The 23,519-nt window shown below is 42.0% G+C and overlaps 1 long non-coding RNA gene across 1 annotated transcript in view; it reads left to right on the forward strand.

Moving 5' to 3' along the window:
• The window catches only part of LOC128090198 (uncharacterized), a 62,615-nt gene that overhangs the window by 30,761 nt on the left and 8,335 nt on the right, over positions 1-23,519 (forward strand). The window contains exons 2-3 of the long non-coding RNA XR_008210863.1: positions 5,022-5,145; positions 14,715-14,869. This is a non-coding gene — a long non-coding RNA (uncharacterized LOC128090198). The remainder of the gene's footprint in view (positions 1-5,021; positions 5,146-14,714; positions 14,870-23,519) is intronic.

Here is a 23,519-nt window from a genome sequence, read left to right on the forward strand (position 1 = left end):
GTTTTTAAAATATACAATAAGTATATTACATACTTTTAAAGCTATAAATAAGATTTATACACAACCCATGGGGATTTTCCATTAAAACTTCATAAATCACATTGTACATTATCCTTTTTAATCCTCAGCCTTGCAGTGTTAGTCACCAGAAAATATATTTAACCCTGTATAAAATTCATGATAAGCATGTATAAAGAATGTTAACGAGAGCTTTTATGTGCTCTGTATTTTCTTACCCTAATGCATTTTTTTCCAGGCAATTATTTGTAATAGTAGCAGTTATCTCCTGGCTGCAATTTATTAACTGAAAATCCAGGTGCTCTGCCTGGAATAGGATGGGCTCAGAGCAGCATCACTGGCACTTTCTGCTTTATCCTCTCCTCAGCTGGAGGGTTCCCTATTGTTCAGTGCAAAGAGAAGGCTATGTTCAGATTCTGCATCTCATTTGCCCTTGCCTTGCTGATTAAGCCTTTCCCTTGTAGCGAATGACATACGAGGAGGAGCACTGATCTACTTGTATCAAAGTGCACTGCCTTCAGCTATTTAGCCTAACGTCACAACATTCCCTGTTGTCTGCCTCCACAGTGGTGGGGTTCCATAAGGACTGTTTAACTCTCTATTATCCCATCTTAATATTTTGGGAACAGAATGAAAATGAGACTCTATGTGGTAGTATCTTGTCACGTGAACCATAGAAGTGAAAAGCTCAATCATCTCCGTGTCCTCCTCTTTAATGTTCCAGAGAAAGGAAGGTGTAGATCCAACCCATTGGTTTTATGTTTTTTCTCACTTTCTTTTTCTTATGCTTTAATAATAAAATAATAATTAAAAAAAAAAAAGAAACATTAAAAAAGTAATAGAAGTTTTGTTACTTATAGAAATTAACTATATAATATATTTTATATGTTGCCTAAAACAATTCCTCTTCACTCAGTGCAGCCCAGGTAGCCAAAAGGTTGGACACTCAACACTGTGAACTTTATGTAGGAGTGTTCCTGCTCCAAAGGCTTTCATGATCTTTATTTTTTTAAACTTCTTCTCCAAAAGAGTGGTCAGACACTGACACAGGCTGCCCAGGGAGACGGTGAGGTCACCATCCTTGGAGGATCCTTCCAGAGCCATGGAGGGGATGGCACCTAGGGACGTGGTCAGCAGGCAGTGTTGGTGGTAGGTGAACATTAGGACCAGATGATCGTAGAGGTCTCTTCTGACCTTAATGATTCTATAATTAATCGATCGTGTTGGAGATTCTCTGACATTGTGTTGCCAGTAACAAGAAAGCATGTCTGTGTCAGGACCAAACTGAACCTGGAGTTTTCAGTTCGCATAGGTGACTGTAAGTTTAAAGTTTTGAGGGGCTTAGTTGGTTGAGGATTCCTTGAGCTGTTAGTGTGTTTTTTAACTCGCATGGTTTTTCCTCTGTTGACTCGAAGATGAGAAAGATTTATTCCCATCATATCTACACGTAATTTTAAATTCACAGCAATTGCACTAAGACAGAACTGGAATTGCCTGCGCCCTGGTGTCAGTTCCATCAGACGAACTGAAAGCAATGGATCCTAATGAGGTGCTGTAAGAGATCTGTTTTTATCTCTGTGATTGTGGAGACATCAAGTGAACCTGTTTTTTGTCCTTCCAGCAGCTGAGCAAACGTGTTTTGCCACTACTGACATAAGGCAGTCAGAACAGAACGATCAAGTTTATGCTCTGGACTGCAGCTGCCCTGTGCAGGCAACTACATGACCTTATTTCAAAAGGTTATCACAGCTTACAACATCACCTCTTCTGCTGCACCTAGTTATCAACCAGTGCCCTTCCCACCCCTTTCCAGCAGCCCAGTTTCTCCAAAAAAATCCTTCTTTCTCTCTGTGAAGACCCTTTGTAGCGATCTGATAATTCGCCTTCTTCCTTCCACTGTCAGTGCCAGCTCTGTGACAGTGCCTGTGTTGTTGCTCTTCCATCATAAGTCCCAAGGTGGTTGAAGGCAACTTTGTCCTATCTTTGCTCGGGAGACATTGCTGAGCAAGCTCTGACCTACCTAACTGGGACAGCTGCTGCTTAGAATCAAGGCGGTATTGCGATGCCTGACTTTCTCCCTTGCATCCTAAAGCTTGGCCAGAGCTGTGAAACGTTTTTCTTTGTATGCTCTATGGCGATTTTCCGCAGTGACAAAGGCAACAGTTCTTCTACAGCTGGAACTGTTGGCCTCAGGACCTTTCGGGGGTTGACCTTTTCATGCATCAGCAAAAGGGATGAAGCTGTAGTGAGAGTCTAAGTGCAACTGATGGCAGAGCAGCTGGCTCTATCTGAAACACTGAAAATAATTGGACCTTGTACTTCTTACCCCATCTATTTGTTGATTGATTTTAGCTGGTTTTTTTGTTTGTTTGTTTGTTTTACATTCTGCATGTATTTAGGCTGTAAACTCTTGAAAACCAGGACCGTTGCTTCCCACTTGGAAGAATGGAAGGGAAGGAAGCATCATACAATCTATGTGTGCTGTGCAGCCGTAGGTTTCCAGTACAACCTGATCACCTGTAATGAGATAGATGACCAAATGTGCTGTTTCAGTCTGTTTAATGGTGTTTGGGAAGCTACCATACGAAAAACAGCAATGTTCTTGAACACCAGGATGCTTTTAAAACACTGGAACATGCAGTGCAGCTGCCTCCCCACCAGGAGCCACTGGCAATCTGACTTAATTAACAGATCCCTTCACGTTTTGCAGCAGGGATGTTGTGTTGTAGAAAAGAGTCATCCTAGGAAGAGTGGTGCCTCAACACAGCAGAGAAACAGAGACAAGCAGCAATCTGGATTTTGCTTTAGAGGCTTTTAGAAACAAGCAGCTCTGATTAGCTTACTGCTGGCCCAGCCAAAATACTAATTCATCAGGTGTGGAAAGCTCCATCAAGGAGGAAGACAGGAGGAGTTTCTCATTTTACAGATGTGCTGGAGGACAGGCAGTTGTTTCATAACAGGGTACAGCAGCCTAAATGCTGCAGTGATGGGTGGAGTAGTGGCAGAGTGCACTTTGATGACTGTCTTCAGTTCCTGTTCCAACAGGTCCTGACAGACAAGAACACCTCTATCTTATCGTGTAATGAAGCTTTTCTCAGCAAATGTGAGATAGATTGCAATGATAAGTTCATTAAGAACTAAAGAACAGAACCTTGCAAATAGGGACTGTGCCAATACCTGTCCAAGACAACTTGTGGTCTAAATAGAGATGAAAGAAAAAGCGGAGTTGTGGGATGACAGAGAAAAACAAAGTCAACTATAGCATCAACTATAGAGCCTGGATATGCCTCTGTCTAGGTGGGAACTCCTATGTACAAATCTATTGTGCTTGCTTAATTAATGTGACTGCAGTGTGGATGGATACCTGAAATGACAATGTGAGAAATTCCTCTGGGGGCTTTATTGGTGTCCAGTTGTGCTCCAGGTAAGAGATTGGGATTCCAGTGCAGTCTGGGAGAACAGCAGGGAAAATGAGAAGGTGACACTTGGGAGCTGCTGATCTACAGCACAGTGGCTATTAACCCAGCAGACATCTATTTTTATTGAAGGAAAAAAAAAAAAGACAGATCTCCCTTAGCTTTAAAGCTGTATGTCAGTTCTTGCTCAAAGGTGAGAAGGTTGCACTGAAGAATCATTGGCAGCTGGGAGCACACCAGGAAGGTAGCCAGTTGGTATCACACTGGGTGAGCCACTTGAGAAGTACTGGCATTTGTGCAATGGCATCTGCTTATGCAGCCTGTCAAAAGGTGCCAGATGCTGTTTGTGCAGTAATAGCTTCTCTGGGTTGACATCTGTGTCCTACAATTTGCAGCTCTTCCTCTTAAACGTTGGGAGGGTACAATCCCTTGCTGCAGAACAGAAACTGAACCCAGTTGGGTGATCTCTGTGTGAAGGTGACTGGGCTGATCACAGGTTGCACTCTCTCTACCCACAAATGGGGTGCAACCTGAGATCTCCAAAGATTCTTGACATCATTTCCACATCTTCACAGTTATCATCACCTCAGGGCGTTGATCCCATCTGTTTAGCATTAAAAATTTGGGGTGAACTATCTTTTTCTTTCATAGCTCTTGCACACAGGAAAGCAGATTAATTTACAGGACAGCTTCTGTGAACTCTGCCCTTGTCATCTACATTTGCCTCCATCATCTTAATTTTTAGTGGCATATCTGAAGAGATCGCCTGATTCTTGTAGAAGGGGGACAAACACATTGCAAGGTTATGTAATGATACTCTTGGAGTCCTGATTGCCTTTTTGAAGGCAGATTCACTGATTTGCCTGTTTTCTCTCCTACTGTTTGGAAGTTAATATATACCTGAAAAATGTAAATGTGCATATGGTGGGGGAAAAACAAAAAAGAATGAAGGGATATATCAAAATGTTTCCTTACACCAGGTCAGTATCCTTTGTCCACTTTAAAGACAGAAGAAAGGAGGTACAGGGAAACACCAATTAGGATAAAATGGGCTGTTCATCATGATTTCCAATTCAGTCCTATGAAAAAAGCTATTTCCTATGTGTAAAATGTATGGCTTTTCTCTCCACTTCAAGACTACAGGGCAAAAACCTTTGGTTTTATGCACTGATATTCCCAAGGTCATTAAATTTAGGAGCAAGCTTAATATTTAAAAGTACTGGTCAAATATTTCTGACTCACCATGCAACATTAATATTTTCCCTTCGGAATCCAATGCAGAGAGCTAATATGGCTAATGAAGGACTTAGAGGGCTAATAAGTCCTAAATCAGGCTTCCCATCCTTTTAATTACGCTGCATAATTATTGGAGATTTGCCAACGTCTTTTTAATCTGGTTGATTAATAGGCATCTTAGCCAATCCACACAGCAAACTGTTCACCCTTCAGTGGTGATTGACTATCAGCTGTAAAATTATGGAGGCATTGGCTAAACAGAAAGAACTGTGAGTTGCTTCTCTGTATGAAGCACATTTATCATGCATGTCAAACCTCAGCAGATATTAAGTTTGGTTTCCTCTTTTTTAGGAGGTGAGAAGGTGGTCTGTTCGTTGGCCCAGGCTTCTTCAAGAGTGCTCTAAGGCAACACATCTTCCCATTGCAGTGCAGTGTTGTACCAAGGGATGAGACATTGGAGCAAGATGCAGTAGAGGTATGGGGCAAAGGGCAGCTCGCAGCATACGCACAGTGTTAGAAATGGACTGGAAAAAAGTTACGAGTGCTTCCAACAGCTTGTTTTGCCTATTTTTTACATAAACGCTCTGCATTTTAAAGGAATTCAGAGCAGGTATTGAATAAACCTGTTTTTTTGGGTTTTTTTCTTCTTTATTTTTCTTTTCGTTCTGAGTGCAACAAGAGGGGAATGCTTCTGTTCTTATATGAGAGCTCAAACTGTTATCAGATGCAAAGCCTGTTTAAATCTGTACCTTGCCAGCAGTAGATCTGGAGAGCTACTGCTCGTGCCTGATCCTTGCTTAATGCATCCTTTGATAATTTGTCTGAATTCATTTGAGCTAGGCTGCGCCATGCAGATCTGACCCACCTTTTGTAAATGGTACTGCACGATTTCGTATTTGTATAGATGTATGGAATTCTACTTTGAAATCACATGTGTTTTAAATTATGCATGCTGTTTAGGGATTGCAAGAGACGAGCACATCGTGATCAAAGAGATTAGGATCTCACCAACTTCTCCACCTGTATTCCTCTTTGAACAAAGCGTGCCAAAGTAATTACATCTCCGAAAATATTTTTTGTGCTGAATAATTCAGTTCAAATGGAATGCATTCTGCGTGCGTTACGCCAAGCTCTGTGCACTTTTTGGGTCTTGGTGGAACGTAGGTGGGACTGGAGCAATGCTTTTAGCCTTATTTTGGCCTTTGCTTATGAACGTAACCCAGCCTCGCTGCTGCTGGGAGCAGCTGTGTTTCATGAGCATATCACAGTTTTCTCCCATGGATTGGTTGCTTCCATCTTTCTGTGTTTTTTTTTTCTAGAGCTGCAGGTCTGTGACAGAATCTCTGTCATTCATTCTGAGATATGCCTGGTAAGCCACAAAGCATTATTTTTGACTACTGATCAGGCGAGCTGTTCTGGAGCAAAAACTCCTGCGCAGATATGTTTTAAAACATTGTCATTATGCATATTCACATATGCCATTTTAAAATTCCCCTCCCTGAAATATTTTTGGCAGTAGAAAGCCAGCCACTGAAATGTTTGTAGATAGCAAACATAAGATGAAGGCTTGCAGGCAGAAGCACAGCTAGTTAACTATAGGAATGAAAAACATGGAAAGTTCAGTTGCCTTTTTCTCTTTTGCGTTGGCCACCTCTAGACTTCTGAACTCTTATTTTATGTTTTCACCTATGGCCAATCCTCAGACGTGCCTACTCAGGTGTGCCTTCCATTTTTATACATCACCTCTTATACATTTATTTAAACAACAGCTGTTGATCTTTACCAACAATAGGAGGGTTTCACATGGAGCAAGGTTATTTTAGCTACTCGTTAGGGATTTTTCTATTTCATCTTCTGAGGTTTGCTAGGGCATGGATCCTCCAATAATTGCGTGCTTGGGTAACAAGATGTAGTTCAGCTCTCTAAGCCCTTAGTTAAGTGATGGACAGAGTGTAAAGGCGGTGTTGCCCTGATCTGCAGAGCTAACTATCAAGCAAGGCGTTTTTTTTCTTTTCCAGGAGTGTTTTAGATTAATGGCTCTGGTTCCTGGATCAAGCTCTAATTTTAACAGCTCTTGGGATAACAGATGAGACTTGATTCTGTCTATTCAAATGGAACCGAAATTCCAAGTAAATATAATTGGGCTCTGTAATGAAAATGCCTGTCAAGTGTCAGCCAGAAATGATCTGAGAGGTTGCAGCAGAGCTGCTGACAGGCTCTTAGCTGTAGTGGCACAAGGAAACCAGTATAATACAGTGTGACAGAGAAATAGATTTTTCCATGTACAAGATGTGTATGTTGGTAGAACAGGCTGGACCAAAATTACCGCATGGAATTGATTAGATCATCATGTAATGAGAAGCATAATTTTAGTGGTGGCTTTTTGACGCAATCTTGACAACATAATTAACCTCGGAGATGTTGAGGCAATGAAAATAGAACAGAAACCTGTGTAATTATTGGCAATAAAATACTACCCAAAAAATTGTTACAGAATAATAAAGAGCTTCATCTTTAGCCTTCCTAGCAGATTATCATAATTGCAACCTTTCAGGCCATTGCCCCAAATCCCTTTGCTGTCCTAAATTTCAATTATTTTATTTTATTTTATTTTATTTTTAAGGATCATGTTATGTGCTTTGCTTTGCATGTTCAAAATTGCAGGCAGGCTAATCAGTGTGGTTTTACCACGCCTAGTTAAATTGCACAGCTGTTTGGAGAACTAGGTAATGTATATGATTAAGGAAAAGGTGAAATTAGGTAAGCAGTGCTCAATGAACAGGAAATTATATGACTCACAACTGATGGCGTTAATGGAAATATGTCTGCAAAGTTGCAGTTTGACTTGAATTACCACTTTGGCAGCTGAAATGCGTAGCTTTTAATTACCTTAGTTTAAGTCAGATAATGGATTCCCTTATATTTTTATTATTATTTATCTCTGCTCAATATTTTATGGAGTGTCTTCATAAACCTGCCTTCTGGCTGTATAAATACCCATTAATACTCTCTAAACATAATGTACATAGGGAATTTGTTATACAGAAAGTTGCAAATAATTCTCCCCCATGTGCTTTCACCTCCCTTCACTCCACCTGTGCGTTTTCTCTTCTCGACAGCTTTTAGGAGATGAACTTCCAACCTTGAGAACTTCTCTATCTTAGCCTTAAGTAAGTCCTATCCCTTTGGACTGTATGAAGGATAGTCTGTATTGTGATTGTATGGAACGGACCACAGTGTGCCACAATGACGAATCAAGAAAACCCCTCTGGCAGATGAGAGGAGCTTCAACAGCACAAGTCTGGGTTGGTGTAGTAGAGAGCACAGTGAACCTTCAGCCTACAGACAGTTGTCAGTGACTAGGCTACCTACATTTTCATTGTGAGAACATGGTTAATACCTGCACGGAGCAGTCAGCATCAGGGTGTGCTTCAAAAATAATTTCCTGGGTTGTCCTTGCTCTGCTCCTTTGCACAGTGTCAAGATGCTCCAAGCACCCTTTTCATACCTCTCCTCGCCTTTTGCCTAGCAGTCTCAAGGCATTCTATGGGAGAAATCAATCTTCAGAGCATTTCCAGGAGGCAGACAAGGGGCATCAATCCTGCAGCTGGATAGAAGGAAAAGGTTTTTTACAGTGAGGATAGTGAGAATAGTGAGAATAGAGCTGGTGGATGCCCATCCCTGGAGGAGCACAAGGTCAGCCTGAATGAGGCTCTGAGCACCTGATCTGCAGGTGTCCCTGTTCATTGCATGGGAATTGGCCGTTAGTGGTTCCTTCCAACTCAAATGACTAAATTATTTATGACAATCAGGAAGGAGGATACAGGAGCAAGTAGCTGAATTGGTGGAGGTCATGAGGGAGCCAGCAAATAGGGAAGTATGGGGAAATTGCTGGGTTTGTACCTGGCCAAAGCCACCTTATGCCTCCTTCCTTCAAAAACAAATCGTCTGTCCAGCAGAACATCCAGACGTTGGCTGTCCTGCCCGTGAATCATGTAAAGCACTTGGAGCTCAAAACTGCTAAATGGATGGGGAGATGTGAAACCAGAGCTGCCGACTGACTGAATAGTGCATGCACCTCTTCCATGCACTTGTTAACCATCTCATCACTTCCCCAGCTCAGCTACTTGTAAAACTGGTGATTTAGATTGAGCTCTTTGGAAAAGGCGGCTGGATGGCCAGAGATCTGACACAGTGGGACCCAACTTCTTCCTACCATTGGGCTTATTTAATAAAAACCAGTAGGTGATGAGGCACGGTGTGATGCTGTTAGCAGATGATGTGCTTTGTATGGGAAAGATAAGGAACTGTTAGCTTTCAAAGACACAGAGTTGGGAAGAGAAAGTGAAGCTGTTGTAAAACTTGCTCCTCCTCCTGTGAAGGATTTGCTCTTTCTCTTTTTCTTCCAGTGTTCCTTGTGTGAATCTAGAAGGAAAAGCAAGTCTTCCCCTTTCAGATTTAAGGAAGGCAGTGCTCTCATGGCTCCATTTAGTCTATAGTATTTCCTTCTGGAAGGGAGAGGTAAGCATGGCGAGGGCAGAGGACAACAGCAGCACTCCCACCCCAATTACTCAGCCCACTTTTGCAACTGTGCAGCTCCAAGGCTCTCGTGCTGGGCTCAGCTTCTGCCTTTGATGGCAGCAGCAGGAGAAAAAAGCACCTGGGGAGCTGGAAATAGTGCTTAAAGCTGAATTTTCTACGTGTTAGCAGGAATGATAAGGTGAGGGGGCGGAAGGAAGACATCACAGAGCCTCTCATTATATATTGACATGGTACCTGATCTCACCATCAGAAAGGCAATTAAGGGGAGAAGGATTTAATATAAAGATGTGAGATATACACATACATACATTTACACGTGTGTGAGTACTTGTGTATGTTTAGGGTGGTGAGCTGCATGTATTGTTATTAGGGGAGTGATCTATAAATGTTTTGTAGTCTATCTGCATACATTTTGCAGTCCATAAATCAGATATTCAGCGGTGCGCAATACAGCTGAATATTTGAGATAAATGCAACTTGGAAGCAACAATTTCTAAATCAAAATGAAGCATTTAAAATCCACTGGCAGCTTTTATAAATCAGAGACCCAAGATGGAAAACCCCAAGTTCTAGGATGTGTATATCTTTAATTTCGCCTTGTAAATCACAATGGTAGGAAGCAAGAGAGGGGGAGAGAGATTGTTTCTTAAATGTTTACTTGTAGAGGAGCCCTGTGCAGGGAAACAGGAGAAAAGCTGCATTTCTCCTTCAGCTGAGCTTGAATTTAACTGGAGAAAGCTTAGCAGCAAAGCTATGACAACTAGGTGTTCTTGGCTTGTTTTATTTTTACTTTTCCTATTTGGATTCCAGCTTGCAAACACGATTTGGTAGCAGCTCAACAAATCAGCGTTCCTGTGTTCAAAGTAGGAAGTATGTGAGACATCAGCAAGGTTTGAAATGTACACCCCTAAGACCAAAAATGATGAGAATCATAGAATTAATCAGGTTGGAAAAGATCTTCAAGAATCATCAAGTCCAACCTCAAATTTGGATTGTGGAGTTTCTCTCCCATCCCACATGGCCTGACTGGTGTCATGGGTTGATTTTTCTGTAGGAAATCATCATTGGTAGTGGCAGCTGGATTTGGTGCTCATCAAATATATCCCAGCTTCTGCAAGCAGCATTCCATATTTATGTTCAGCACTTCAACAGATGCAGATGACAAACCAAAGGCATCACAGTTAATGGAGCGAATCGATGCCGTGATCAGCATTGGAAAATCTGGGCCGAAATTCTCCTTGTGTAACCAATATTTAGTCTTCGAATGCAGAAACTGAAGCTTCAGTTGAATCATAGCAAGATTTTGTTATAAAATAGCTACTCCATATTTCTGAAGAGCAGTCTAAGTAGATGTATACTGAGATTGGCAGCTGTCTTCCATGCATATGCCGGGAAAAATTCAAAAGGTTTGGTGGTTCATTTCACATATTCAAGTTTGTCCTTGGCTTCCCTGAAGTGTGAGAATTTTTTAAGGTGTGTAAATCTGAGCTGTAAATTTAACAGCAGACAGATTTTGTCGGAAGATGCTGCAGTTTCCACCTCTTCCCTCATTTGCAACTAATTGGCACAAAGAAATGACCAGGGATGAAAGGAAGTTTTCTGCAAATACAGAGATAACAAAAAGAGTCCATTTCAGTTGTGCTGTGACATCAGGGCTTTGGAATGGATTTGTTTAGCTTGACCTCAATACTGAGCATAGCTTGTCATGGGAGGAGAGCTAATAATTCCTTTTTGTCCTAAAATCTATTAATTTAACATGAGCCAGAGTCTGGCTGATTTTGGACAGGGGTTTTTGTCTTGAAAGATGTTGGGCTCATTATCTTTGAATAACAGAGATGGAATATCACCGGTCTCTTACCCTGCATTAGCTTCTCATTCTGTGTGATATCTTCATTCTAGCACGTCTTTCTCCATAGACAAGCAACAGGTGGGCTTCCTTAGCTCAGGTGTTCCCTCCAGGAAGTAAGCAGGTTTCCAGAACGTTAGAAATGCTGTGAAAGCAAATGCTTGTATGCATGGAGGGTTTTATAAGAATCACAGAATTTTTACAGTCAGAAAAGACCTCTAAGATCCCCAAGTTCAACCCTTATCCATCCCCACTGTGCCCACTGTCCCTCTGTGCCACATCTCCACGTTCCTTGAACACCTCCAGGGATGGTGACTCCACCACCTCCCTGGGTAGAAGTGGGGCATCTACTAAGATGTGGCAGTACTTGAAAGCACTGCTGCTGGTGGCCAGGAGCAAGCAGTGGGAGAAGCTTTTCTCCATGGGTTTCTTGTACGGCTGTCCTGACCTACTGTGCTAATGTGGGGCTGGATGGACCCCTTGGTCTGACCCAAGCCTGCCGCTTTAATGGTTCACTGAAATGCTAAACTTCAAATTGCTGTGGCTGCCCTTAAGGAGAGTAATAATATTGCCACTTCAATGTTATCTATCCTCATTTTGAGCCCTGTGATGCAGGCTATCCAGATGGTGCCTTTCACACCTCCTCTTCACCAGCTTGGGTGTATCTTAGCACATTCTCCCTTGCTGTCCTCCTTGGCTTTGACAAGACTCAAACCCTGTTTTCTTCATGTTTAGGTCTTGCCAGTGCAGATGGGTGAGATGTCTAGTGAAAGTCCAAAAGACAATAATTAGCGCTATTTAAAATTAATGACCATGGTGATTATGCAGAGCAAAGGAGGCAGCAGAAGAGGAGAAAATACCTGCTTCGTGAATAATCAAGTTGACTTTTAACCATCTCTAATTAAAATATTTTGTATTAAATGTGGTCCAGGGGCAGGTAAAGTTCAGAATGGAAAATGAGGGGATTTATTTATTGCTAGTTTCTGGGAAGTGGATCTTCCCTGTGCATTAGTGGCTGTTGAAAGATACTGGAAAATCAGGATATTTCTTGCTGGATGCAGACCCCAAAGCTACCATTAACAGTGAACTTCTGATTGTGAAATGGTAACAGTTGTGTTTCCTGGCTTGTTCCCTGCTAGCAGTGAGCTCTCTCACTATGCTTAGAGCTGTGACATCCTGAGGTCCTGTGAATAAGCACTGAGTGCTGGAGGCAAGAGCAATGATGGAAATCTCCTTGTACCTCTTGCGTTACTGAGAATGTAAGGGCTGAAAATATTGTGCAGTTCCTTCCATGTCATGAGAGGATATCTGTGCAAGATGAGGAAATTTAACTTATGTTTCCCCAGCTCTTTTCCAGCTCTTTGTTTCACCCAACCTTCCCTCAGAGAGCCTTTCAGCCACCCTTGGTTCTGAGTAAACTGAAATGAGACTCAACTGGAAAGGGAAGAACTTGGGACCTCCTATTCGCCAATTCACGCTGCTGGAAAGGAATAGAAGCAACAAATGTTGATCTCTGCCCAAGCTTACATAAGGAGCTGAGCTGCTGGCTGGCTGAGAGCAGCACAAAGTGGTGTGTTTTGTAATACATATGCTAGAGGAGGAGGTGTTTATGGGGTCTGTGCAGCTAGCCGGTGTTTGTGAGGCCAGAGGAATGTCCTGCAGACAGCTACAAAGCAGCAGAGATGGAACTGACGGCAGACAGGGGCTGGAGGTTTTGAATTCCCCGTTACTGCATTCACATTGCTACCGACTGACATCGACTTGAGGAAAACAAAATGAAAGCAGCTCCAGAAGGCAGGAAACCTGTGTTTACTGGGTCCCCATGGCTCTGCAGGTGTTGCCGAGCACAGGCTCAGAGCACCACTGTCTGTGCTCCTGCAGGCTGTGATCGAGCAGGCTGCTCCCGTGCTGCAGATGCTCAGACAAATCTGCAAGGTGCTGCTTCCTTCTGTGCAGCCTTCAGCCCTGCTGAGCTCCCGCAGGTGCAGATGTGGCTGGTTGCTATTAAAATCACATCAACCCCAAGAGCATTGTTGTGCAGGCTGAAAAACATCCAGCAGTGTTATCAGTCCTGAATATTCAGAAATCTGAAATCAGGTGTGCCAAAACAGAGGAGCGCTAGAAGGGTGAGTTGTTTTTGTCCTGGTTTCTGAGACTTCAAGGTGCATTAAAATCATGTTTTCAGCCTTTTCTCTGCTGACTTCATGGCTAATGCCTTTCTGAAAAGAAGAAAGGAAGGCAAGTCCTCAGGAATGCTTTCTTAAGCACCAAAGCATGGCTGTATTGAATTGGCAAGGCAGCTACTGAGTTTGAGATCTCAGAAGGCAATCAAGAGCAGCCCTTTGCCCCCAGATAGTTCAGCACATCTTCTCAGCGTCTGCAAGCAGGGCCGAAATTGTGCGGCAGCTCAGAAAGTGCCTCTCAGGGGTCCTTTTCTGATCTGTTTGCTTTAAAGGCCAGCTTGTCCTTTTCTAAAACTGCAAGATTGAAGTTTTGTCTCTCCAACAAAGAAACGCTGTATTAGGAAGAAAGATTTTACAAAGGCGATTAATCAAAGTGGGGGTCGCTGTGAGGGTCACACAGCTTTTCAGCAGGTGGGAGGGAGAGCCCAACATGCATTATGGCCTGGGGCAAGGCATCAGCAAGCACAGCAGTTGTGTGTCCAAAGCAACCCAAATCTGCAGCAATGGAGCATCAGAGACCTTGATGAGGAGGAGATCAGCAAGCTGTGCATCATCAGAGGTGAAGAAAAGGAGGCTGAGCAGACCTAGCGCTTCAAAATTTACCTGTACCCCCAATTGCACTGAATGAGGTGCAGCAGAATCTGTGCTTAGCCAGTTCAGAAAAGATTTAAGAATCTTCTAGGTTGGAAAAGACCTTTGAGGTCACCAAGTCCAAGCATTGACTTGTGCCCAGACGATGTCCCTCAGTGCCACACCTCCACGGTTCTCAAACACCCCTAGGGATGGTGACTCTGCCACCTCCCTGGGCAGCCTGTGCCAATGCCTGACCTCTCTTTCTGACAATAAATGTTTCCTGACAGCTGGAATCTTGTAAGTTTTGATATGAAAAGATACGATATCTTTATTACGACGGTAATCCATAGAAAGAAGCTGTGGACTCTCTGTCCTTAGAGACAAAGTTGTGAGCAACCTTCTGTAGCCAAGAGGGGTTGGACCAGATGATCTCTGAAGGGTCCTTTCCAAGCCCAGCATGTCTATGTGTGCATGTGAAACCATGGACCTGGCTGCCTATTTCTGCAGAGTTCAGTGTTATTAGCTAATTAAAAATGGATCAGAATACTTCTATGCACTATATATATAGAAAAGGGTGTATGTGGCACTGAGGGATGTGGTTAGTGGGCATGGTGATGATGGGTTGATGGTTGGACTTGATGATCTTGGAGGTCTTTTCCTACCTTATTGATCCCATGATTCTATACTTAGCAGAGTCGATTTTCAAGTCACATTGCTCTGCTCAATATTAAGAGTGAACAAAAATTGTGGAGAAATGAAATAATTTTTATCAGCTTAATTTCTGTAGTAGATTTTTGGTGTTATTTTCATGTTTGATTGGGGGGTTTGTTTGAAATAGAGGTTGACTTTGAATTGTAAGTAATGCTTGTCTTGTCTGGGTTTTGTTGTTTTTTTATACAGGCTACAAAGAAGGAACGAAGAAAGAAGTGCATCTGGGCTTGTATCCAATTGGATTACTGTCAACCTCTTCCAGCTGAGAAGGGAAAAGACAGATGTATTGATGGTCACTGAAATGAGATGGAACAAAAGACAACAACCTGAGCAGAGAAGAAAAGGTACTCTTTAAACAGTTGTGTTTTGATGGTGTATTATTCTGGTCCTTCAGAGCTTCCTGCATACCCCTGTATGCCAAGTAATCCCCTCTTATTTATTTTTTTTTTAATTTCTTTTTGCCTCAAGGACTTTTATGATTATTTTTGGTAACAGAATTCAACTGTCCTCTTTTCCTCCCAGCTGCCCTTCATCGCAAGCCACATGGCACATTTTCAGGCCTTTGTAACCTGCAAAAGCCTATTGCTCCCTTGTTTTTGTGATCTGGAAGATGCAAAGATCTGGAACCAAGGGGTTTTTGATTGTGTTGAGGAAAAGGCCTCTCAGTTATTTCCACTTGTCACATTTTTCTGTATGTACCTCATTGTTGGATTCTTTTTGGCGGTTGTTGTATAACCAACGCTCACATCCGAGAGTGAAAACATAATTTTCCTTCCCTGCAGTGTGTTCTGTGAGTCACCAACCACCCAAAAAGTTTGACTGTTAGCTGGCTTAGCTGCTGAGATACAAATGCAGATAGGTCCAGCCAACTGTGGTGCCCCAGGGACTTCAGCCCCAACCTGCCTGTGTGATGCTAGGTTAAATCCTTTCAATGCAGACTATCACAAGTGTTTTGCTGCCTAACATCTATTGTGATGGCAGGATCCAGTTGGCTAGATACCTTTTTTAGAATCTTCCAGTTGTCTTTTCTCATTCTGCTATCAAGACCTTCCAAAATGGTACATTTTCTCAGAATGAGATACAATCTTGGTTAATCCACCTATTTTTATTGCTTTTTTTATTCACGGAACGACAACTTATCCAAACCATCCCAACCATACCACACTTAACACACTTAATTTTAACAATAGTTTGGCGTCCCTTTGGTTTGAGCACACAGCAACAAATTTTAGTCAGTAAGGGTCTTTGCAGAAATGTCTTGGCTGTGGCTTTAACTGTTGGCTGATTATTTGTTTTCGCCTTCATTTTTGCCTAATTTTGTGTAATGGAGAACATGATACCTTCCTTTCTGATTAAGGCTCAGCATTTTATTTATGGAAGCGTGTCAATTGAAAGGAGCAGAAGTGTAAAGTATTATTATTATTTCTCTAAATCATGTTGTCCATAACTCAGAGAGCAAATACACTTTATGAAACGTTTGCTATGCAGCTTTCATTTTTCATCCTTATTTATTAATACCTTTTCAGAGCACTTTAGATAAGTATTTGGAAATCTAGTTATAGGAAAGTCATATTTTGCACATTTCACTTTAACTGGGAAGAACATTGTTTTCTGATTTTAATCATAAAAATGGAATGCTCCTAATAGAGCGGAGAAACCCAATTTCCTCAAGAAGCATTTGCAGGCTGATCTGGTTCAGATACTCCTGCGATCGTAAGAGAGTAATATCTTGGGCATGAGAAAATGTTCTGCACTATACCTGAAACAAATATAGCTGTACTGGACAATTATGTGTTGAGCATCACTGACTTTCAGCTTTCAGCTGAGATATCTGCACTGTCCATTGTCAATTATTAACCTTCACAGCCACAGTGCTTTTTAATTCTGAGTGTAGCATAAGGATCAGATGAAGCACAGTGAAAAAAGGCAGCAGGAAAACATACCTTCTGGCAAAGCATTCCCCAAGACAAAATTATTGAATCATTAAGGTTGGAAAGACTCTAAGATCCCCAAGTCCAACCTCAGCCCATCCCACCGTGCCCACTGACCGTGAGCCTCAGTGCCACATCTCCACAGTTCTGGAACACCTCCAGGGATGGTGACCCCACCACCCCTATGGGCAGCCTGTGCCAATGCTTTGGGGACAAATGGCAGCTGAGGGGCTGCATGGTGAAGCCAGGAGGAAGGCAGTTATTGCCAAGCTGGCAGAGATCAGTCAGTGCATCATGGTGATTATGATGAGGGACTATGAGAGCTGGAGCTTAATTATAAACATAGGCAATATAGCGCTGTGGCTAAGTCCCAGCACTTCAGTCCTTTGCTGGGACCACTCCCAGATATAAAATGAATGCTTCCGGGTGCTGTGTAGTCATCAGTCTGGATGTGCAGTAAAGGACCAGGATTTGTTCTCCATCACTTTGGAACATTCAGCTAGTGGGGCTTTTGATACAGGATACTGTTTTTTCACTTTTCCTAAGATTGAATCCTTTTCTTCCACTTGAGTCTGTCAGACCTCACACTATGATAGTTGTGCCAGGCCCTCAGCTGGCACAGTCCTGCAGAAGTCAGTGCAATTTCACTGTTATCCTCCAGCAGTCATCTTGGGCTTTGTGAATGGAAGGGATGCAGCTTGACAGGGGTCAGGCACTCGAGCATCAGCTTCTTGTGTGCTCCTCGTGATTTCAGACTGAAATACACTGATCCCATTCATTATGTTTCTTTGACCTATGACCACTCTGTTTATCTCTGCAATAAACTTGGTGCTGCATAAACTCCAAGTTAATTCTGTTTTACTAGATATTGCTGTGCGACCCGTGGACAGAGACAAGGTATGGACAGGACAGAAGAGCCCCCTGCAGAGTTAAGCAGCAGGTTGCTGAGGTTATGGATTGCAGGCAACAGAGTTGGGTTTTTTTCTTTTCTCTCCCCCCACCCAATCTCAACTAACATCACTTCATTTTTCAATATATATGCAAACAAATTGCAGTGAGTGATTTCATGGCCAGCGCTACCAGAGTTCATCTGGAGTTGCACGGCAGCACGTTGTGAGAGCAGGGGGATCAAACACAAAATGACACTGGCAGCATGCAGCCATAACCACGAAGGATTAGGAAGCTTACTTGAAGGCTGGAAGTTGCATCATGGGATCAGAAGCAAACAGGCAGCACTTTAGACAATTCCTGCAGAAACGTGTAAGCAACTTCAGGAGGAGCCTTTGACTTTCATTTAGGGACAGGGAAAGTTTCCCACCTGCATTCTTTTTTTTTTTGCAGATTTGTTTGCCTTGGTGTTTCATTGGTGGGCGGTGATATCAAGCACAGAATTCCCAAATTCCAAAGCTTTGAAACCACTCTGTATGTTGTCAGTGTTGTGTTTTACTCCTTTCTGAAGTCTCACCCCTGGATCCTGGGCAGGGCCATAGTTTGGGCTTCTTTTATTCCTTTTGAAGGTTCTACTTTTGAACCTTCCCTTAAAATTTTCATACTTTGGTCATAATTTAAGATGGGAGTTGGCTACTGCTTCTGATTTGTTTGTATGCTGCCTACCATGAGGGTTTCTTATTGATCAGTCTTAACACATTCTTCCAACAAAATTGTTTCCAATTATGATGATTAGATCTGGATACACTGGAGTATCTTTCATGAAAAATTGGATTATTTCAATCTCTGATAAAGATCTCTGAGATTAAAATAACTCAATAATTTCTCACTGCACGGTATGAGTATATTTCCATCCATACTGGCATACATCTTTTGTAGCATTCACAGAAATTGCATTCAATCTCTCTCCCCTGCAAGTGTAAGTGCTAATGAAGCAAGCATATGCTCAAATCCGGTATGGTATCTTGCTGAATACTATACTAAGAAGACAAAATTTGGCTAAAAGTAGCACACAGCATAGTAATTTTGTATGCATCTAGCACAGTAAATATTTATCCTCTGCTTTTAAAGGCACAAAGGCCCAAAGAAAATCAGACACACATCATTAATATGTATTGGAGCACGAGTTTGGTGTTTGTTTTGCTACCATTACATGCTGTTCTCTCTTGCCCTGTGCAGCTTCACTTAATTTGTGAGGTATCATCTTTCTGTGACTTCAGTTATTGAATCCCACATTGAAACTCCTTCTACCTGTTGATACTTTTTTCTCAATCCTCTCCAGTGCATACTCTGCAGTTTGTGTTTGCATCACTCGTGAGTTCCACCCATGTGCTTTCCCACTGCATCTCATTCTCGTGCCTGTAACAACATGAAGAACAGTAGTTCATTTCTTAAATGTTTGCAGGATATTGGGTATGATTAAAGAAAAGCAGCATAGCTGCCTTGGTGTGGAGCAAAGCCTCAAATCTGCCACTGCATTCTTTCTTTCTAGAAAACTCAAGTTGCAGTCTGAATACTTTGGGAGTAACTTCAGAACTGTAAAAAGTAGGAGGTTGGCTTACAACAGTTAATATTTCTTCATTCTGAGGACAGGGAATTCCTGGCACCAAAGCAACCAAGGTAGTGTCTTCATTTGGATGTTCTGAGCCTGGAGGGTGTTCTGTAAGCTTTTCTGCCTGCAGTATATCAAAGTACAAATAACTTGGTAGAGCCCTACAAATGTGTTGGTTTCTTTCTTCTTGGCTTTTATTTCCTTAAATCGTGTGTGAATATGTTATGGAAAAGCTGTTGTAGAAGCAAATAATTACTTGAATTAAATGGTGTTGTTTTATTTGGGAAGGGGGCAATTTGACTGTAGGGTGAAGATAATGAGCCCGTATGTCACTTAAACAGCCATTTAAAGTACGTGTTACAATACCAATTATGCTCTGTGAAGTCATTAAAATGATGACTTTTTGTCATCTGATCGTAATAAGTTTCATTTCAGCATGTAGCACCAGGCATTAAAGGTGATTGTAGAAGGTGGAATTCACAGCACGTGCGGAAAGATGGGGTCCAGAAAAATGATAGGGGAGAGCAGTGCTGGGACACTGTTAGAAGCGACAGATCCAATGAGGGGAGAGCACAGGGGTCATTAGTATGAAGCAGTATGGTGAAGCTTATGTGTCCAACTCTGAGGAATGCCTGTTTCGTAGCTGAATGCCAGGACTAGCTGAATGCCATCTCACCACGTGAGATGGACAGTGTTAATCTGACATAATCATGAAGTTCTTTATGATCTCAGTCATATCGTTTGATACACAAGACGAGCTGGGTTTTGATTTTGTCTTTGCCAGTGTTCAATGAATAATAAAATGAGACAAGTTCTAGGTGTTGTACAGAAGGAATTATTTACTGTACCATGGTGACACGCATTAAATGTTAACAGACAATATCTTGCAAGATTTACTGCAGGAATCTTGCCGCTTCTCCTTTTTGAGCTATTGAGTAAAAATGAGAGTTATTGCCAGATATGATGAACAGCAACAGTATCTTGTGATAAGTTTGGCCATAACTCAACATTTACTGCAGGTCACCACTGCAATGATAATGCAAAGGAAATTAATCTCTGGCCCTGGCTAAATGAATGCAAGCATGAAGAGACTAGCACAAAGGTTCCCAGTGCTCACACAAGGATTAACCATTAAAAAATGCATTAAAAAAGAGATACTGCGCTCGATAAATGCTGTGAATGTCATCTTTAGCTCAGATATGAGCAAAAGGTACAGAACTTTCAACTAAGAACCCAATAAACTGATTCTCAAGCATGATTCCCATTGTTGTGACCCAGGTTTGATGGGTTGGATGTTGGACTTGATGATCTCAGTGGTCTCTTCCAACCTTTAGTGATTTCTGTGATTCTAATTCAAAATAATTCACAGGATTATAGAGAGAATGGAATAGATACCCATGAAGTGAGACCCTCTAGCATAGCGCAGTGAGGTAAAGCCTGTCTCATTCCACGTTGCACCACCAGGTCTGAGTCCTCTTCTCTTTATTCAGCCCTTAATGCGTGTTCCTCTCCTCTGTGGGGTTTCTCTTTATTCTTCTGTTCAAAATGTTGCTGAATGAGTAGGGAAATATCAATTTCATCTTTGTCTTTCTGTCTGAAATGCTTCTCCAAAGTTTGCAGGCAACTCAGCACTTGGAACTTGTTTTGAAAGAATCAGTTCTAGGGATCGTGTATAATAAGGTTCACAAACATGCCTGTCTTCTGCAAACCAACAAACCATGATGCTGTGATTGGCATATAATCAGTTATCAACTATGCAGTTTTTATCAGTTAAGTGTGCGTGAGATGGTTCCTTAGGTGGAAATGTACTTGTTCAGCTGAGACAGATTTTATGGACCATGAAAAATCTGGCTAAGTTAGATTTTTCAAGCAAGACTGAGAGAGAGAAAACAGCAAAGAACCATCAGTGGTGCTTTTCATATTCTTTGCATATAGCACTAAATACCAGCTGTGAAATATCAAAATGAGAACCTGACCACGTAATGAACTGTTGTTTGTGGAGAATGATTATTTTTTTCTGCCCTTTCATTGAAGCTTAGAGGCAGTTTAAACACAGAATTTAGTGCTGAATAAGTTAAGGACTACAAGCAAATCTTTTTATTTCTTTTGGCCTCATTGATTCATCTATTGAATGCAAATAATGGAGCTAGGAGTTGGACTTGATGATCCTTATGGTTCCTTCTAACTTGGGATATTCAATGATTTTATGATAATTCCTGATATGGGGAGTGTTAAAGATTGAGTGCATCTTATTTCACAGATGACTCAGCTTAGAAACTCAGTCATAAAGTCCTGATCTTTCTCAGAACGGACAAATTTAGTGGAAGAGAATTCTCAAGAGTTGTAAGGACAGCTTTTTTTCTTTCCTTTTCTTCTTTTTCCTTTTGTTCTTTTTCCTTTTTTCCTCCTCTTTTCCTTTTTTCTTTTTTCATTTTCTTTTTGAGGTTAGAGGGCACATTTAATACATTTTGGAGAACCGCCATCATACTTTTTTCCCCTACTAAATATAATAAATAGAAATAGTGAAGATAAAAAGGAAAAAAATCTCAGATATCCAAGGAACAGTCAACTTTTCACTATTCCCAATATTCTCTCAGAAACATAACTTATTTAAAGGCTTTGATATACTTAGCAAAGAACAACCATGCCCTATATGATGTTCTTTTTCCTTTACATCAAGAAGCACAAATATAACTGTGGCTGCTTATAGGCGATCAAATATAGTAATAATTAGTGATTAAGTGCTAATTTACATTTACAGATATTCGTTACGTAAGCCTGTTCCTCAAACTGGAGGAAGCAGTGTGGGAGGGAGTACAGCTAATGAAAATCTGCGTAGCCCGATTGATTTCACAGGAGTCAAACAGATTTATACTGACTGAAAATGTGGCACATTGGAAAAGTAAGGACCCTGTGTGGCACTTGGGGACATGGTCAGTGGGCATGGAGGTGATGGGTTGGTGGCTGGACCTGGTGATCTTAGTAGTCTTTTCCAACTTTAGTGCTGGTCAGAATCATGGAATCATTGAGCACATAACTGGAGTGGCTTACAGTATCTCCAGGCACCGTAGGCAGGTTTTTAACCATAGTGGAGTCAAGAAGTATTTGGAAACTTTTCTGATTCTGATAATAAATTAAAATCTGGATTGTTCTGATTGTAGCATAATGATAGTGAACTCTGTGATCTCAATGGCTTTCCTATGCCAGCCTTTGGGCATCCAGGTGTCAGCTGGTGAACCCATGTGAAAAATATGAACTATGGCCAGCTCATTCACTGGAAGTAACTAGCGGTCTGTTTGTTAAACTTCTATGTGAATGGGTCCACAGAAGTGCTCTGTCCCCATAGGAGCCCATTTTGCTTGTTGCTTGGCCTGAGCCCCTTGTCAGCACAGTGTTTCTCAGCAAATTCAGATTCCTGGAGCAGTGGAGTCTGAGCTGTGCCCTTAGCTCTGTCACACAACTCACTGCCACTTTGCCCGTATGTTCTCATCCCTCTTTGAGCCCTACGCCGTTCAGTATCTCACTTATTTCAGTTTTCTAGCACAGAGACCACTCCTGGATTCGTGCACAATCCCAACTGAGATATCTCACTGAAGTAACACGCTGACAGCAGAAGCAGCCCCGAGCTTCCCCATCCTTAAAAAGAAGCTACAAAAGCCCTAAGATCTTGCTGCATGTCCCATGGAAAGCAGCAGCGCAGTGGGTGACCAAGACTATTGTTGTAATGCAGTCTCTTTGCACTCAGGATGTGCTGCAGAATGAGAACGGTGACAGTGTGTGGGACCAAGAGCAGGGAGCAAGTGGGGTGAGCGCCAAAGCAAGTCCAGTGGGGCTGATGCTATAGCATTAGAGCCCACAAAGCTTTCCTCATAAAGGGCAAGCCAAGGTCAGTGTGGTTTGACTGCACTTTGAAGAAATTGCCAGCAAGTAAAAGACTCCAAGATGGAAAGCTGGATTTCAGGCATGTTAGCGAAGAAAGACACTCATGTTCTCTTTAATGGACTTCTCTAGGCTACCCATCTTGTAAAGATCACCTGTGAAACGTCTGCTTTAGCTTATTACTTTATTTTCTGCCAATGGTACTCATTTTTCCTGGCACCGAGTCTTTCCTGAGAGTTATTATCTGAATTACTGTATATTGCAGCTATAAACCAGTTGCCTGTCTGGATGCTCTCACAGTAAAAGGGACCTATCCTGCAAATGGGACCTGGGTCTTGCTGCTTCATCATGGCAGAGTTCACACAGCTGCACACTGCTGGTGCCTCCAGAGCAATTAGCTGAGAGCAGAGACGGCTGAGCACAAAAAGAGGGAAAATAGGATTTGGGATGATTTGGGGGCTGCTAATGCAGGCAGCTGCCCTTGCTGAGAGATGTGTGAGAGCTCCTGGTGAAACGTCAATAGAGCCCACGCTCAGCAAAAAGAGTCCAGGCACTCCAGCAGGACAAAAGTAGTTCTTAGATATTGCGTACCAACATACCTCTAGCCCCTAGTTGTAAAAATTCTTTAGTCTGTCTCCTTTTTATTTGCTTTCTGTATTTGTCTGTTAGAAAGCAAAGGTGTTT

Source organism: Tympanuchus pallidicinctus, unplaced genomic scaffold (genome assembly GCF_026119805.1).
Source record: "Tympanuchus pallidicinctus isolate F22 unplaced genomic scaffold, pur_lepc_1.0 scaffold44, whole genome shotgun sequence".
NCBI lineage: Eukaryota > Metazoa > Chordata > Aves > Galliformes > Phasianidae > Tympanuchus > Tympanuchus pallidicinctus.